Raw genomic sequence first — 19,475 nt, forward strand, 5'->3', positions numbered from 1 at the left:
ATAATATACTACATTCATAGTTCAAAGTTTGTCAAATATATCAGTCATGTCCAGAGTAAATCAAGTCGTTACGTGTCCGTGGGTAAGTATGTAGCTCATTAAATATAACTAAACTATATTTGTCAAGGGGAAATTACCGTCAAGTAGCTCATCAATTGTAAGTCAAAGTTTGTCCAATATATCCGTCATGTCCATAGCAAATCACTTCGTTTCACTCCAGTGGTAGCTATATCATTAAATATAACTAAAAGACATATTTCAAAGAAATATCTTCTTCCGGTAACTCATCAATCGCAAATCGAACGCGTCGCGTAAGCGTTAAAGGGACAGTCCTGAGTTAACAACCATTGTAAAAAAATTAAAGTGACAGTCCTGAATTTACAACCATTGTAAAATGTTTCCGACCAATAGAGCCTTTTCGATGAAGGAAGGAAACGTTTTATTTGAAGGGACATTCCTGAGTTTGCTGTCATTTTAAAGATGTTATCGACTAACAGATACTTTTTAACGATTGTAATTACATATCAGATATATTTTCCTGCATAACATATTAGTGGCTGTATATAAAACGTGTTTCTGATCGTTCAAATATTTGTACTAGCGTAAATTTCATTTTTAAAAAAAAAAAAATTTCGTACGTACGTATTTGAAAACAAAATCCAGTTCGGACATTGAATATACAGACACTGATATTCTAAACAAGAAAATATATTTAATATGTAAGTTTAATCTTAGAAATATTTTATTAGTCGGAAACATTTTACAATGCAGCAAACTCAGGAATGTCCCTTTAACGACGCACTCAACACATTTTATTTACGGTTATATGGTTAAGGACCACACATATATTGAGGGAGGAAACCCGCTGTCGCCACCTTTTCGATGACGTAACATATAAATGCAAGTGTCTGTATTTACAAGGTGTTTGTTGTTGTCCTAATGCTTGTAGTAGCCCAGACCGGAGTTTACCTCCCAATAATTTCGTACGTACGAAAAAGTACATAATATCACGAATTAAAGTAAAACCTGAGTGCTACAAACATTAGTATACGACCACAAACACATTCGATATACAGACACTGGTCTTCTAAACATGAAAATGTATTTAGTATGAAATAGTAGTGGCCAACAAGGCTCTGTTATCGCAAACATCTTACAATGGCTGCAAACTCAGGGCTGAGGTATGTGCTTGAACCGTCATTGGATATAAGCACGAAAATAAGTTAAAATAAAAAATGTACGTGTGCGCGGGGCAAATATGCGACAGTCGCATCTAATCTCCAGTAACGGCCTCGGTGGTGTCGTGGTTAAACCATGGGACCTATAACGATGGTAGGTACATGTATACTGGGTTGGAGCTGGTACCGGGCTGCGAACCCAGTATCCAACCCAGAGCGAGTTTTAACGACTCAATGGGTAGATGTAAGACCATTACACTCTCTACTCTTCTCTCTTACTAACACCTGACCCACTGTCATATACATACAGGTCGGATATCTGAGGTATGTGCCCAGGACTACGTGCTTGATCCTTAATTGGATTATAAGCACGAACATAAGTTGAAATGATGTGAAATACGTGCACGTCACTCTCCACAGTGACCGCAATTCTGATTGGCCGTTGCTAAGCTTGGGACACGCCATGGACACACATCATGCTTTGATCTATAGATGTCCGAGGTCTGGATGCCGCGTTTCAATGTGTCGGGCCTAGATCCACATTCGCGGTTCGGTCTCACGGAAAATAACGGCAAGGAAAACGATATGAAAGTTATTTTCTTGCTTGAGTTTTGCACCGTTTGGTACTGGTTGCTATTTCTGGTTCTTACCCCGGAGTTCACGGAAGGTGACACGAAAGGTGAGATGGGTAGTTGCACAGAGAAGAAACCCGGTCTGGATCACAAGGTGGAACAAGAGTGTCCGGGGAAAGGTTCGACGGTTTCTCGAATAACAAAAATAGAGGTAGGTTATACATACATTAATTTATTGCATACCTGTTCAATCTTACTATAGTGATAAAGACATTTTAAGACCGAGTGGGTTAGTTGTTAGTGGTTAGTCCGAGAAGAGGGTGTAGTGGCCTTATACCTATCCATTGAGCATTGAACTCGCTCTGGGTTGGAGCTGGTACTGGGCTGCGAACCCTGTACCTACCAGTCTGTAGTCCGGTGGCTTAACCACTGCGCCACCGAGGCCGGTCCGTGTGATACTTTTATCTTGTATCACACATGTGTACCTTCTGGACTGGAACTTGTAAATGGGGAATTCCCTTTTTATTTTTACTGGAGTTAGCGCCTTTTTGTTACTGACGTCATATATGATTTACAAATGACGTCACAAGGCTGCCGCAGAGTAAGATTCTTAACGTTAAGTAAATCCATGAAAGGAGTTGTGATCAAAGATTTAACAAAGTGTTGTTATGACGTTAAATTAAAAAACGTTTTTGTAGAACATAAAAGAAGGTATGTAATAAATACAGAACATTACATACGTTGTTTTTGCTTCCTAATTATTGCACTCATTTATTTTTACCGGCCTCTGTGGCCTCGTGGCAGGCCATCGGTCTACAGGCTGGTAGGTACTGGGTTCGGATCCCAGTCGAGGCATGGGATTTTTAATCCAGATACCGACTCCAAACCCTGAGTGAGTGCTCCGCAAGGCTCAATGGGTAGGTGTAAACCACTTGCACCAACCAGTGATCCATAACTGGTTCAACAAAGGCCATGGTTTGTGCTATCCTGCCTGTGGAAAGCGTAAATAGAAGATCCCTTGCTGCTAATCGGAAAGAGTAGCCCATGTAGTGGCGACAGCAGGTTTCCTCTCAAAATCTGTGTGGTCCTTAACCATATGTCTGACGCCATATAACCGTAAATAAAATGTGTTGAGTGCGTCGTTAAATAAAACACTTCTTTCTTTTTCTTTCATTTATTTTGCGCAATCACATATATTCTTGTGCAAAATAAACAACGTATTTGGATTTCTGTATATATATTGCGCAAAATCAACCAAGTGAACTAAATCCCGCCATAAAATGCACATTATCAGGGGCGTAGGCATATAAAAGATCCCTTGCTAATAATGGAAAAAATTAGCGGGTTTTCTCTCTAAGACTATATATCAAAATTACCATATGTTTGACATACAATAGCCGATGCTTAATAAATCAATGTGATCTAGTGGTGTCGTTAAAGAAAACAAAACAGAGGAACATTTACAACTATATTCATATGTATATATACAGCCCTCACGCGAGGTCGAAATCACGAAGTCACTTCTCTCTCATACTTTTGATAGACTTAAATTTGTAATCTAAAAAAAAGAGAAGAAAAGAAGAAAAATACGCAAAAAGAGTTATATTAACCCAATACCTGTGTTAAACCTGTCTTAAACGACAATAATAAGGAGTAGTGATAAGCGACCATTTAAGACAAGTGGTTGCTGAATACAGGTGAAACTTTTACTGTCTGGTGTTTTTTTTTTTTTACTGCTAATTTATGGAAGTGCTCTAAAGTTTTCTAAAAATCACCTTTCTTAAGAAATAATGAAATATAAGTGAAAAACACAAATTTAACCGTTTTGAATTCATTATCTTACAAATTTGTCTTCTCATTTCATTTAATTACTACTCCATGCAGAGTATTGTCCTAGTAGATTAATCTACCAATGTCGAGCTTAGATTACCCAGAGGCAATTAAATGCATCCCACAGTCACAATTTCTTAATTGATACAGTGGAGATGTCGGACTGAACAGGTCCTGCTATCCGTGAAGGTGTGAAAAATGTTTATTTGCTGCACCTTGTCGCTGTTTTATTTATTCATTATGAAAAAGTTAATCATTAAAGGCATTTTGTCACAGACCACTGCCCTATTTAATGACCTAACAAAGTATTACCTGAACAAAAATAATTCGATTTGTCCCTAAATGTACTTTATTCAACCATCTTCATAACCACCATACTCCATTTATTAATGATATTTTGTAGAAATAATTGAATTATGGCAACGGTCTATAATTCAAAAACTAAAATTGCCGAGAGGGTTGGCATGAATTTCACTCCATCTTGGTTCAGTTACGGTGATGCGATAGCTAGATTTGGTTTCCAACAATTAATGTAATTTGTATTTATTATCAATTTTTAGAGAAATAAGGTCCTTAAATCCGTGACAGTATGCCGTGACAGTACACACACACACACACACACACACACACACACACACACATATATATATATATATATATATATATATATACTGAAGTCAGGGACCCAAGAATGCTGTTATTCCCTTGGGGTTCTTAGTCGCAGTGTCAACTCTATCATTCAGCTAAGAGCGTAGACATATATTTTATATGTATCACCATGTTGTTAACCTATTTAATAATGTTTTATGTTGGAAAGCCCGCTGCGCGTGCTGTAACGTCACCGTGGTGCAGGGGTGTAACACTCTCTTTGAAAATGGCCAATACAGCACAAATTGAGTAAAAGTCAGTATCTATCTGTGGCATTTGTGTTTTTACATTTGTTGCATTTTTATTTTATTGATGTTGGTCATCACTTTAGATTTGCATTTACCATAGTTTGATACCCAATAGCCGATGTATTTTTCGTGCTGGGGTGTCGTTAAACATCCATTCATTCATGTTGGCAAGTAAAATACCTACATCACCAACGTGTGACTTCTGGTGTTCCATTATAGTCATAAGAAAAACTAATCTGTGTTAATATAGTAAAACGAAGGTCAGTGAAAATATCCTTTAGAAATAGACTAGAACCCGTCTCCATAACCGCAACTTGACTCTGTGTTAATAGAGTGTTACTAGAGTAAAACGAGAGTCTTTGACCTTCAAATTGGAAAATGTCCTTCAGAAATAGACTAGAACCCATCTCCATAACCGCAACTTCACAGAGGTAGGTTCATGTTTAGAATTATATATTTTTTTAATGTATTTTGTAATATTACAAATACTAGAAGAACAGAACACAACATTATTACACCCAGGCCGTGAACAATTACCTAATATAATAATATATGTGACCGGGATGACAAGAAACACTTTAGTCAAAGAGGGGTCGGTCGGTACAATCTGGGGAGTGTGTGTGTGTGGGGGGGGGGGGGGGGGACAGATGTTCATAGTCATTTTCTCAAGGCCTACATCCCTAGATGGAAAATTTATTATAGCATTGCATGCCTTACAGCTTTCTGTGTGTATCTACCCGTTTTGTGACCCTACCCCCATTTCCGCGACAGTCATATTTGGATGTATGGAAATGAATAATCTAAACAATAAAATGCAAGCAATATCTAATTTCGATTATAAAAAAAACGGCTTTAAGGTTGGGTTTCCATAGAAGTTCACTTTTCACGTGTCATGATTCAATTTTCACCATTCACGCGTGAACAGAAGAAGGAACAGGTAATTTTCAAAGTTCAGGCCCCAATGGCGTTCATTTGTCACGTTACATGTTCATGTCGTGGGTCACGCGTGAATAAAGAAACGAACATGCTTGCTTTTTTGTGACATGAACAGCGAGGTACAATTACAATAAATTTGTAAATATGCCTTTAAATCATTGTATCCTTTTTTTGGCAAAAAAATAGCTTTAAAGGGACATACCCTAGTTTTTAAACACTAAGGTATATTTTTGACTACTATAGCCGTTTTTGATAACTGAAATCATACTTTACTTAGATTTTATAGTTTAGATTATTAATTTCCGTACATTCGAAATGTTTTTGGTCATCCTGGTGGTTTTAATATCACAAAATGCATTTCTTATATTTTAAAAAATGGACGTGCGTCTGAGAAGAAACAGTTATGGAGTCACGTTTTAGTCCGTTTGTAGAGTGTATTTCACCATTTCAAAGTCACAGACTCCTGTTTCACTCAATTGTAACTTTATCCAAATGTGTTTCAGGTTTGTAGATTAACTAAACTTAGTGTTAATTCTCACGGGTTGAAACTAGGGTATGTCCCTTTAACTAAACTTAGTGTTAATTCTCACGGGTTGAAACTAGGGTATGTCCCTTTAACTAAACTTAGTGTTAATTCTCACGGGTTGAAACTAGGGTCTGTCCCTTTAATGCAAAAAGTATTACATTATGTTGAAAATGTAGTTTCTTCTTGCATGGATTTTATGCACATTTTTTAATAATCTTTGATTGATATTTCGTCGCTAACTGGTTGGAAATGATATCACATGATCAGGTATGATTAGACTAAGGTATGGTAATGTTATGGTATGGTAATTAATATGCAAAACGAAAGTGAACGTGGTGGAAATCTTCACCAAAGTGAATTGTGAAACGTTAATCATGACACGTGAAAAGTGAACCTCTATGGAAACCCAGCCTAACAGTGAACACATTCGTTGTAGTGTGTAAACAAACTGGGTTCTGTCGCTTTAATTCTGTGAACTATTGCGGTTTTTCGTCTGTTTCTATTACATGTGATTTAAAGGGACATTCTCGAGTTTGCTGCAATTTTTAAGGTGCTATCGACTACCAGAGACTTTTTAACGATTGAAATTGAATATCAAATATATCTTTTTCTGCATACAATATTTGTGGCTGTATATTAAACGTGTTTCTGATCGTTCTAATATTTGTACCAGGTTAAATTTCATTTTACTTCCTAAAAAAAAAAAATTTTCAGTACGTAAGAAATTTTTTAAGAACATCCAACTTGGGCGTCTTAGAAATATTAAGACGACCAGAAACACATTGAATATACAGATACTGATATTGTAAATAAGAAAATATAATTTAATATGTAAGTTTAGTCGTAGAAATATTTTATTCGTCGGAAACAGCTTACAATCTCACGAATGTCCCTTTAATTTTATTTTGCTTGTGTGTTTAATTTAATTTTATTTTGCTTCTATGTTCAATATAATTGTTTCCTTACTCATTGATATACATATTATACGTTGCAGTCAATGTCCAAAATCGGTCGATGTGTTTACAAACTGCCTGATTTTAGACATGGACTGTATATATAGTTTTTGGTTTGGTTTTGCAGGGAGGGGAGATAATCTGTCCAGAGGGGTTTACGTTCTTGCTGACCCGTAGTAAACAACCAAGATGTGTTCCACCAGGTAAATATTTGTAGTAAATAAATACATAAAAAACAAACACCAGCAAAGGTTCCTCATGTGGATAACAAACCAAAACAACACCTCCACCCTCGCCAAAAAAAGTAGAGAGAACAAAACAACAGCAACAACGAAACAACCCACAAACAAAAACCAAACAAAGAAACAAACAACACATTCTTTCTTTTGAGCTGTTGATTTCATGGCATGTTCTTGAATTAAAGGGATATTCCTGAGTTTGCTGCATTGTAAGATGTTTCTGACTAATACAATATTTCTACGATTAAACTTACATATTAAATATATTTTCTTGTTTAGAATATCAGTGTCTGTATATTCATGTGTTTCTGCTCTCTCTCTCTCTCTCTCTCTCTCTCTCTCTCTCTCTCTCTCTCTCTCTCTCTCTCTCTCTCTCTCTCTCTCTCTCTCTCTCTCTCTCTCTCTCTCTCTCTCTCTCTCTCTCTCTCTCTCTCTCTCTCTCTCTCTCTCTCTCTCTGTATATATATGTATGTATATATATATATATATATACTCTTAAAAAAGTAGGGGAACCTAAAATATTAATGTTATACGTTTTGACCACATACATCCCAGTAAAGAACGTTCAGGTCTGTTTAACAATACACCAAAACACATTACATAGTTTGCACGTGCATCACGCAGTGTCCCCGTACACATGCGTTGGGTGTTATTGTCGATTTTGACAATTTCCAGGAAGGTCGATTAATCACCGTGGAACATTATTTCTGTCAATCATTTTCATTATGTTGATCATACAGTTGTTATTGGTTTGTTTTTAATCATTTTATTGTTTGAATTTGCGATTTATTCATTAAAAAAAACTTGAACTTTCAAATTTCACTTCCAATCGTCCTTCAAGATCTTTGGTGGTCATAAAACCCACTGTAATACTGAACTACCGGTTGTAATGTTTGCCCAATTAATTCACTATTATCATATATCCATTCTCCACAGCTAATATAGCTTACAATTTTGGCAATTGTAAATTCATATTATAGTTCCCCTACTTTTTTGAAGAGTATAAGACTCCATCATATGCGGTCATGTGGGATAGAAAAAGCATCCCCGAGGTGGTGAAAATTTCGACCTGAGACGAGGCTTGCCGAGTCCCATGGTCGAACTTTTCACCTCCGAGGGTGTACTTTTTCTATCCCACATGACCACATATGATGGAGTCTTTTTCTCTCATTCATTCCGTAAATAAACCATTATTTTACGAACAGACAAAGATGGCTGAACAATTAACCTTTTTATTTGACCATTTTATCATAAATAAACTGCACTATCGTATTTACCGTGTTTGTTTCATGTGTTAAATAAAAACTGTGTCTAATGACCTCACGTCACAGCCTCACATTAATATGACGTCATATATTACCACTGACGTCATGTTAAACGTAAGCGCGTGATATCCCATGTAAGATAGAAATTTCTTACATGGCTTTCTTTCATGGGATAGCTCTGTTCCATATACCTGAGGATGAGAGAATATATGTTCTACCCTATGTTCATCATTATTCCATAATTGCACTTAGATCCGACAGGTTACCCGGAGCTTGACGTCACTACACAAAGCGACACCAAGGCGTGCGACCAGTCACGACGTGACTGTGCTACAAGCAGATATAAGGACTATTCGGAACTTGTTTTTCGTAAGAAGTTTAAATGTGCCTATTATTAGCTTTATATACTAGGATCAGCATATGAGAACCTAGTTTGCGTTTGACAGACAGGGTAGCACATACCACGACCTTTGATATACTAGCTGTGGCGCACACGATAGAACGAGACGAAACCCAATGGGTCCACCTATAATAGAATAACGCTAGAGAACACTCGTGCTAGGCATAGCCCAATGATAAAGCGTTCGCTTGATGCGCGGTCAGTTTAGGATCTACCCCCGTCGGTGGCCCCATTGGGATTTTTGTCCTTCCAGCCAATCCACCACAATTTGTATATCAAAGGCCGTGGTATGTGCTAGCCTGACTCTAAAATAGTGTATATAAAAGATCCCTTACTACTTATGAAAAAGTAACGGGTTTCCTCTCTAAGACTATAAGTCAGAATGACCAAATGTTTAACATCTAATAGCAAATGATTATTAAATCTATGTGCTCTACCGGCCACTCATTTAACTATAGTCCGTCCCATCCTGCTATAGAAATGCGTTTTGTAAATAATTTCTGCTATAGAAATGCGTTTTGTAAATAATTTCTGCTATAGAAATGCGTTTTGTAAATAATTTCTGTTTGGTTTGACATAAGAAGAAATGCAAAAGCGTTTTGGAAATAACAGAAAAAGAAAAACAAATGGGTTCATAAATAAATAAGACTGTAATACATACCATAGTAAGAAAACGACGCTAACAGCGTTATGATTGCCATTTTGTTTTTATGTACTGGTAGTCTTGATACAAGATAACTCTACTGGATTAATTTCACTATAGAGGAAGTAACAAGAAAATAATGAAGAGTTATCTCATATAGCAAGACTATACCAGTCTATGAAAAAAAATGGCGGCCATCACGCTGTAAGTGTCATTTATGTTACTATAATATGTATTACAGTTTTATTTATTTATGAACCGAATATTTATTTTTTTAATTGCACACAAAAATGTGTGTGTGTTTTTGTTTGTTTTGTTTTGTTTTCATTTTTTTATTTATTTCCAAAACACTTTTACTTTTCTTCTTATGTCAAACCAATACCAAATTATTTACAGAAAGCATTAGTTTTCTATAGAAGGATGGAGCGGACTATAGTATTATCCACATATTTTAGGTTGTAAGACATACAGCTTGATCTACGAAGCGCCCCAGGCAATGGAAGATATCAAGATTAAATACACGCGGAGTAGAACCGGGGATGCGTGTAAAATGCACTGTTATAATGAAAAATTCTGCGTTGGAATTTGGGTGGAGCAAACAGCATCAGCGCTCACCTGTTTCTACCTCATATTGGATGGTGTAGCTGCAGCTAAGACGGCCTTCAAAAAGAAAGGAATATTGCTCAGACGGAAATGCGTACAATAAAAACAGAAGGCTACACACCACTATTAATTACCCGAAGCGAGCGATATCCTGTTAAAAATACACGTGGGATGACGATTTTTGTGATGAACTATGGTAGCCAAAGAGGCTTCGCGTTATGTTTGAAACAAACAAATTAGTCCTCAAGTTGTTTTACTTCGGATTTACATTAAGGTTACACACCAACATTTATTACTCTATGCAGTTCAATACAATTTCTATGTCGTAATATATTCTGTGAAAAACACACTACCGAGAGGGTCATGCGACTATTAACTTTAGTGAGTGTTCTCAACTGATAGGTACAGTGTAAAACATCAGCATAGGTTGACCACTAAACGTTTTAGACAGCAGACGTATGGCAGAGTACCGCCTCGAGTTGGCGTTACACCAGTGTCACTATATCACTTACACAGTTTTGGTCAGTTAGTACTACAGAAAGCAAGTAACTTCAAACAAATGTGCCATTTAAATACTGCAGAGGTCAGTCTACTTGTAATCATCCAATAAAGATTTTGAAAGACTATCAGAATTTTATAGTATTTTGTTTTTATTACGAACTATCTACCTGTATTTTTAAAGTAACCTGTTATTCCCACGAAAGGTTCAGGTATAGATACTAATACTGCGGAATACTTTTATTCGTGGTGGTAAGATTGTGGTGCAATTCGTGGACTAGTGCAGTCAACTAGAAATACGAACTTATACATGTTTGATCCACGAATAGAAATACCCAAAGAAATGTTTATTTTATGAAAACCACAAAACTTTAAGCCAACGAAAATAAATAATTTCATAGTATATTTGGCCACGTATCTGCTGATCAGGTATTGGAAGGAAACCAGTAAACCAAAGGAATTTTATAGTATTTTGTTTTTATTAGGAACTATCTACCTGTATTTTTAAAGTTACCTGTCATTCCCACGGAAGGTTCAGGTATAGAGACTAATACTGTGGAATCATTTTATTCGTGGTGGTCAAATTGTAGTGCAATTCGTGGACTAGTACCGCCAACTAGAAAGACGAACTTCTACCTGTTTGATCCACGAATATAAATACCCAAAGAAATGTGTATTTTATGAAAACCGCGGAAATTTAAGCCAACAAAAACAAATTCATAGTATATTTGGTCACGTATCTGCTGATCAGGTATTACAAGGAAACCAATAGACCAGATGAATTGCCAGCTAAAATGCTAAGATCTCAAACGCTCCAACGTTTAATGTTTTGGCAATTAATCAGTTTCATAAAATAGAAATACAAAAAGAAAAGAAAAAAGACTGATTAAAATAAACACTGAAATGACAATGATATATGTTCTTTCTTAGGTTACTTATCATAATTTATATTTTCATATTTAAGGAATGGTTACTGTGATTCTAATGTGTTTACAGTATCTGTACTCATACTGGGACATGTTTCTGTGTGTTAAACGATACAACCACATGAACTGGAGTTGGTGGTGTACTGTCTTAAGCCCCGGTCACACTGTCAAGGATCGTCTGGCCGGATCCACGACAGATGAAAACCTCACGGATGACCCCGGATAGTGGTCTAACCGCGGTCCCCTACGGATGCACCACGGTTTAACTACGGTTTTCGACAGATAAATCAAGGATTATTAAGGATAGGAGATAATTGACCACGGGGAGCACTACGGGTCGCTACGGATCGCTAACGATCGGTACAGTTTGGTACGGACCACAACGAATTGTCACGAATGATGCCGGATCGTATCTGTGGCTAACCCGGCGTCCTAATCCATGACAGAGTGACCGGGGCTTAACATGTGGATGCTTATAAGTTACCACACGGACTTCTTTACGACAGTTTACATGATAATTTTATAGTTAAAATACCTAAAACACTAAATTCAATTAACAAGGATCAGGTGCACCACTTGAGCTTAATGAAACATACAGCACAGTCTACAGTGTACTTACAGCATACAACGTTGGCCAAAACGTGAATATTGTACAGATCATAAAGAATGCATTGGTACCCATAACCGACCTCTGCCCAGTAGTGGCTCCCTCCCATAGCATGTTTTAAGTACTGAATGGGTTGGTGTAAGACCAAGGCACTCTCTTCTCACTCACTAACCAAATAGCAACTAATACATTGTCCTGGAGAGACAGCCCATATAGCTGAGGTGTGTGTCCAAGACACTGTGCTTGAACCTTATTTGTATATAAGCAGGAAAATAAGTTGAAATGAATACAAAAAAGATACCCATATCAATGTTTATTGCTAAAATAAAAGCACGATCCAAAGGTAACTATGAAATTAGTTTGCAAATCAATTTTGATTGTTGATGGATAGGAATTGGATCAAATTCTGAAAAGAGAAGGGAACAAAATGTTTGAGAAATATGCTGGCATGTTGTACTGGATCACTGCAAGTCTCTGTTAACCAACCAATGTAAAATAAGGAAATATAGATAGAGATGTACAAACCTGTAGCAAAAACACCAATGTCTCGTAATTGGTCGAACAGAAATCAGTGTTAAATTAGCTAATTTCCTCTTTGAAACGTTTTTTAGACTCTGCCTTCAATACAAAGTGGGTAGGGGCTTGATGGGTTTTCACTGAAAACGATGCAGTGCAGAGTAGTGACACTGAGTTGAATGTTGAACAACCAAAGACCAAACACGAGGAATCCGATGTCAGAATAGAAGTTCTTGCAATTCACTGATAAAAACTATCTGACTGAATAGTATTGTCCTATTGGTATTTGCTTCTTTTTGGCTTTTCTTTTTGCTTTGTCACATGTCAAATATTTATTAAACAATTGGACAATTTCTGGAAACATACCTCTTAGCATTGAAATGTTGTGCTTGCTTGCTTTTTATACTCTGAGATGCAGTGAAACTATATGATGTTATGATTTTTCGAAGAATTCTAAGAATTGGTGGTTACTGTGAACAGACGGGAATGCTTTGAGCAATTCATTTGCAAAGTGTATGGCCTGAAAGTAGACAGTGTAGACAAAGTAGGAAATGTTCTGTCTCGGAGGGTGAAAGGTACAAAATATAATGTTCGCAAATGAAAACAAAAAAGAACATTCCTGAGTTTGCTGCAAGTTTAAAGATGCTATCGACTAACAGACTTTTGGTGAATGTAATTACATATCAAATATATATTTCTGCATAAAATATTAGTGGCTGTATAGATAGATATTCTTTATTTCCTCCATAAAATGAAGATTATTAAATAGTTTACAAATACAATAACAAATAGACAGGAAATAATACAGCATCAAAATAAATAAATGTAAAAATACAAAAACAGTTACTAATCAATACTAAATAACTTCGTATAACTTTACTATTAGTGTTAAAGAAGAATGTTCCACTTTCGTAGTGTATAGCTAACCAGTAGCATTACACTTTCCTACATATCGTAATCTAGCGACAATTGACAATCTACAGGCAAACCGCCAAGTAAAAAGTAACAAAAACAAATGTTCGTCTTCCGATAACTTCACAAATAAATCAACATTAAGCAAGTCACACACCTTGTTAAAGAGAACATCTCTTTCTTTAAGTTTATTTTGACAAGACTTAAACACGTGTTTAACTATATCATGAGCTACTGTGCCACATAAACATTCTTTTCATTCCAATGGAGTTGAACCAACATGAATGAGTCTAGCGATATCACGAAAGTTGTGTGGTTTTTCTAAAGCAAGTTTCCCTAGTCTATGTTCAGAACCAGATCTAATTGTACAATAGCGTGAGAGAGACGGTCTAGATTTGAGTTGTCTTTCTACTAACGTAGTTTCATGGGAACGTATATTTTGCATTACAATTGGAGCCCATATGCTTTTAGTCATAAACATAGAATTACATACATAGTCATCTATCACACCACACAAATCATATTTACAAACTAGTTGCAACATATTAAAGATAGAAGACTTAGTATCCCAGTTCTCTTTATGAATTAACACTGACTTACACCTGTACTGCCCAAGTCTGGCTAAAGACATCTTTCTAAAAATAAACGATAACTTTGCATTACAAAGTGGCTGTATATGATACGTGTCTCTGGTCATTCTAATATTTGTACTAGGTTAAATTTCATGTTATTTCCCTAAACAAAATGTCGTTCGTACGAAATTATTTGAAGACAAAATCCAGTTTGGGCTTGTTACAAATATTAAGACGACCAGAAACACATTGCATATACAGACACTGATATTCTAAAAAAAAAAAAAAAAATTAATATGTAAGTTTAATCGTAGAAATATTTTATTAGTTGGAAACATCATAAAATGCAGCAAACTCAGGAATGTCCCTATAAATCGTAATACTTATTCTGTCAAAGATAATTAATACACTACATTCATCAGTTCAAAGTTTGTCAATATATCTGTCATGTCCAGAGTAAATCACTTCGTTTCACTTCCGTGGGTAAATATGTAGCTCATTAAATATAACTAACTACATTTGTCAAGGGAAAATTCCCGTCAAGTAGCTCATCAATTGTAAATCATACGGAATAGTGTGTGCACGAAAACGTATCACTTGGCGTTGGCTAGTTATGCTTGGCACACACCCACCGATTAACACCGGCTCGACAGTCGCGTATGTGTTAATCGGTATGTGTGTTCAGGGCGACAGTCGCGTCTAATCTCCACTTTTGCCCCGATTAGACAATTTTGCCCTGGTAACTCAGTCGCGTCTAATCTCCACTTTTGCCCCGATTAGACAGTTTTGCCCTGATAAATCAGTCTTGTCTAATCTCCACTTTTGCCCCGATTAGACAGTTTTGCCCTGATAAATCAGTCGCGTCTAATCTCCACTTTTGCCCCGATTAGACAGTTTCCCCTTGATAACTCAGTCGCGTCTAATCTCCCCTTTTGCCCCGATTAGACAATGTCCCCCTGATTACACAGTTACGTCGGCTGGTGTGTACATGTGCACATTTTCAGACTACTGACGTCACGACAGTCGAGTCGGCGTTGGTCGATAAGTGTGCGTCAAGCATTATTATGAGTACGTGTATATTATCGATGGCGGTAAACCATTTCTGTTGTTATTCACTCCACATGAACACTGGCGTACCCGCGGGAGGGGGGTGGGGGCTAGGGAGGCGACATGCCCACCAATCACACCTCTTCTGCCCACCATGTTATTTTCATGTTGCCCCTAAACTTGATAGGCAGTATTATTGTGATGTGTTTGCTCCACCCCCCACCCCCCACACCCCACCCCCCACACCCCCACTTCACCCGTACTTCTGAATATAAATTATAGATACGCCAGTGCCTATAAAATTCAGTGATATTTTATGATAGTGTAAACACACACACACACACACACACACACACACACACACACACACACACACACACACACATATACCGCAGTCGATAAAGCTCTCGTCAGTAGTGCTTGGTATATGGGATCGAAACCCCATAATGGACATTATCGAACCATGCAGTACACCAATGAAAATGTGTGGCACCTCACATCTAATCTATGTGCAAGAAAATGGGGGGTCACAAACACTTTAAGAGATTTAATTAATGTTTTTATTTTTATTTTTATTTTATTTTATTATTTTGTTGTTGTTTTTTTGTTAATGTTTTTATTAGCTGCTCTCATTTCTGCTGAAAATCTCAGTTCCATTGTTTGGGGGTTTGGGGGTTTCAGGTACGGTACCCTGCACTAGTTTCGACCTCTACTGCAGGACCGTAGCCAAGATTTGTGTGTTGGCGGGGGGGGGGGGGGGGGGGGGGGGGGAGCAACTGAGTACTTAATAGTCTAAAACTCCTTAAACGGTTAAGAAGAGAATTGTATTATTTTAAGTTTTTATTAAAAAAAATCCGGAATTTTTCTGAGGAGCATTTGGGAACGATTGTTTCTTGTACAGAGTGAGTTGGAACATATTTCTACAGGGGTGAGAGAATTAAAGGCACATTGTCACAAACCGCTGACCTATTTAATGGTCTAACAAAGTATTACCTGAACAAAAATAATTTGCTTTGTCCCTAAATGTACTTTATTCAACCATCTTCATAACTACCATACTCCATTTATTAATGACATTTTGTAAAAAAATAATTGAATTATGGCAATGGTCCATAATTCAAAAACTAAAATTGCCGAGAAGGGATGATATGGATTTCACTCCATCGTGGTTCAGTTAAAGTGATGCGATAGCTAGATTTGGTTTCCAACGATTAATATAATTTTTATTTATTATCCATTTTTAGAGAAATAAGGTCCTTAAATTCGTGACAATATGCCTTTAAGAGAGAAGTATTGGACGTGCCTAACATCCCTGGTGTGCATTCAACGGTATACAATTCCTGAAGGTTGATTGATGGGCGAGTCCCGATATGTTTGAATTGTCATCATCGACGACAGCAGTGTCCGGTTAAACGCAGCCAGAGAGTCGTATGGTGGTCTAGTGCATGGCGGGGCAACGGAGGCGGAGGATTTGAGAGGAGAGGACATGGAGGAAGGTGGTGGGGATGAAGAACGACACATGAGACCAGCAGAAAGGAGAGCAGAGGGGTGTGGTGTTTGCGAAGGAAGAATCCGATTCGGAGACTGGTGGGACATTGAACGCTTAGGGGAGGTTGAACATTGTAACGCGTGGAGGGAGGAAAGTGGAGTGTCTTGTAAAGGGGGTGGATGGTAGATAATGAAGCAGATTTTGGGGGTGAGTTACAGGTAGACTGGTAAAAGTTAGATGAATCTGCTGATAAGGGTAGATGTTCGATTTCAGGGGAGGATACGGACAGGAGGGTTTTTTTTTGGGGGGGGGAGGGGTGTGTGTGTGTGTGTGTGTGTGTGTGTGTGTGTGTGAATGGATAGAGTCTGCGGTTGAGGGTGAGGCTAGGGTGGTGGATATTGAAAAGTAGCCGCCTCTGGTAACGACCTATTTACAGCCGAGTATTGGATAATGCTGTGAAGCAAACCGAATAGTTTTGAAGTTAGAACGTACTATGGGTAAGAAAAAAGTTATTAATTGAATTTTGGATAGTAATAATATTAAAGTTACTAATTGTAGGGTGATGTTAGATGTTTTTTTTCGGGATTTTTATTCAAATCTTGTTGGTGCGGAGCTTATTGATGAAGTTGTGGATTAATGTTTGGGTGGGGTTAATCAGGTAGATGTTACGTTCAGGGAGTTTCTAGATCACCCATTTACTAAGGGAGAAATGTTTTTAGCTTGAAAGAAAATGAAATCGGATACATCTCCTGGTTCAGATGGTTTCTCAAAATAATTTTATCTTTATAATTTTGACCTTTTTAGGAGATGCTTTTCAGGAAGTATTCTCCCTCATTCTTTGCGGAATTAATCTTATTACGTTAATTTGTAAAGATGAGTCTACGTCTGAATTCGTCAAACATTATCGGCCGATCTCTCCTTTAAATGTAGATTATAAGATTTTTTCAAAAAAAAAAAAAAAAAAAAAAAAAAAAAATAATAATAATAATAATAACTTTGCTATTGAGAGAGGGCATGGAGGATCTATTTCATTTAGATCAAACATGCTATGTTCTGGATCGTTCGATTTTACATAATTCACATCTGTTAAGACACATTTGTTAAGACACATTTGTTGAGGAATATATCAGATTATGTAGAGCAAAACGATTTACCGTGTGTGTTGTTTGTGGTTAGATCAGGAAAAAGCTTTTGATCTGGTTTCACATCAGTTTTTGTTTAAAGCCTTACGCTGTTGTGGTCTTGGTCCACATTATTGTAAATGGGTTTCTATTCTTTATAATATTTTTAGTTTGATTATTGTTAATCAGTTTATTTCTGCCATTTTCCCTGTGAGCACGGTCAGTGTACTCTGACGGTGCGCCACATTTTGATGGAGTGTAAGCATCTTAAAGGAACTCGAAAAGATATATTTGGCCAACGTAATATGATGGAATCATTTCGATTCCATCCAGAATTTGTTTTACAATTTTTACGTGATACTGATTTTTACTCTAAAAAATTTTTTTATTTATCTGTGATATTTGTATTTTTTGCACAGTTCATTACACTGTTTTTATTTGACTCTTCAATCCTTTCCATGAGACTGCCTGACTCGGCATCAATATTTAGTGCTGAAGTTTGAGCAGTCATTAAAGCCTTAGAAGAAATCAAGGATTCGATTGCATCCAAATTTATTATTTTTACCGACTCACTTTCGTGTCTCCAAGCTTTATGCAATATGAAGCTGGACCATCCCTTAATTGGGATGGTGATACGAAAGTGTGTTTTTATCTACTGCCAATAAAGATGTATTTTCTTGGGTGCCCAGCCATGTTGGCATCAGGGGTAATGAAAAGGCAGATTCAGCTGCCAAGTCTGCTTTGGTTTTGCCTCATGCCAGGGTTGGTGTGCCTTATACTGATTTTAAACATATCAACACATTTATCTTTTCGACTTGGCAACATGATTGGGACGGTGCGATTGCGAACAAGCTTCATGCTATCAAGGCAGTCTTGGGAGAGTGGCAGTCCTCCTATAGACGGTACAGAAAGGATGAAATAGTCTTGTCGTGCTCGCATCGGTCATACATACTTGACCCATTCATTTATTTTGAAGAAGGATCCTCCACCTCAGTGTGAGCGCAGTCAGTGTACTCTGACGGTACGCCACATTTTGGTGGAGTGTCCTCATCTCAAAGAGACTCGGGAAAGATATATTTAGAGAAACAAATGTGATGGAATCATTTCGATTCCATCCAGAATTTGTATTACAATTTGTACGCGATATTGGGTATTTCCTCTAAATTTTAATCTGTGATATTTGTATTTTTGCACAGTTCTTTACACTGTGTTTTAATTTAACTGTTGAATTTTTATATTGATGTTGATCATCACATTGTTGTTGCATTTACCATAGTTTGACACTCAATAGCCGATGTATTTTTCGTGCTGGGGTGTCGTTAAACATTCATTCATTCTGCCCTTTTCCCGGTAACTCGTTCGGTGCGGCAAGGCTGTGGGTCATCTACCCTTTTTTATGTTTTTGGTCATAGAACCATTTTTGATGAAATTACGTTCCGATTTAAACATTATTGGTTGAACCTCCCAGGAACCACTGGAATTAAAACGGTATCTGTGTATGCTGATGACTATACGGTAGTAAGTGCAGACGAGTCATCCATTAAAGGCATATTGTCACAGACCACTGACCTATTTAATGGTCTAAAAAAGTATTACCTGAACAAAAATAATTAGATTTGTCCCTAAATGTACTTTATTCAGCCATCTGCATAACCACCATACTCCATTTATTAATGAGATTTTGTAAAAATAATTGAATTATGGCAATGGTCCATAATTCAAAAACTAAAATTGCCGAGAGGGATG

General features: G+C 37.1%; 1 long non-coding RNA gene across 1 annotated transcript; it reads left to right on the top strand.

Moving 5' to 3' along the window:
* Positions 1-6,947: 6,947 nt before the first annotated feature.
* On the top strand, positions 6,948-10,641 carry LOC121372881. Its single transcript, XR_005958014.1, has 3 exons — positions 6,948-7,094; positions 8,648-8,764; positions 9,894-10,641. It is a non-coding gene; the product is annotated as an uncharacterized LOC121372881 (long non-coding RNA).
* Positions 10,642-19,475: the final 8,834 nt, after the last annotated feature.

The sequence above is a fragment of the Gigantopelta aegis genome, chromosome 5 (genome assembly GCF_016097555.1).
Source record: "Gigantopelta aegis isolate Gae_Host chromosome 5, Gae_host_genome, whole genome shotgun sequence".
Lineage (NCBI taxonomy): Eukaryota > Metazoa > Mollusca > Gastropoda > Neomphalida > Peltospiridae > Gigantopelta > Gigantopelta aegis.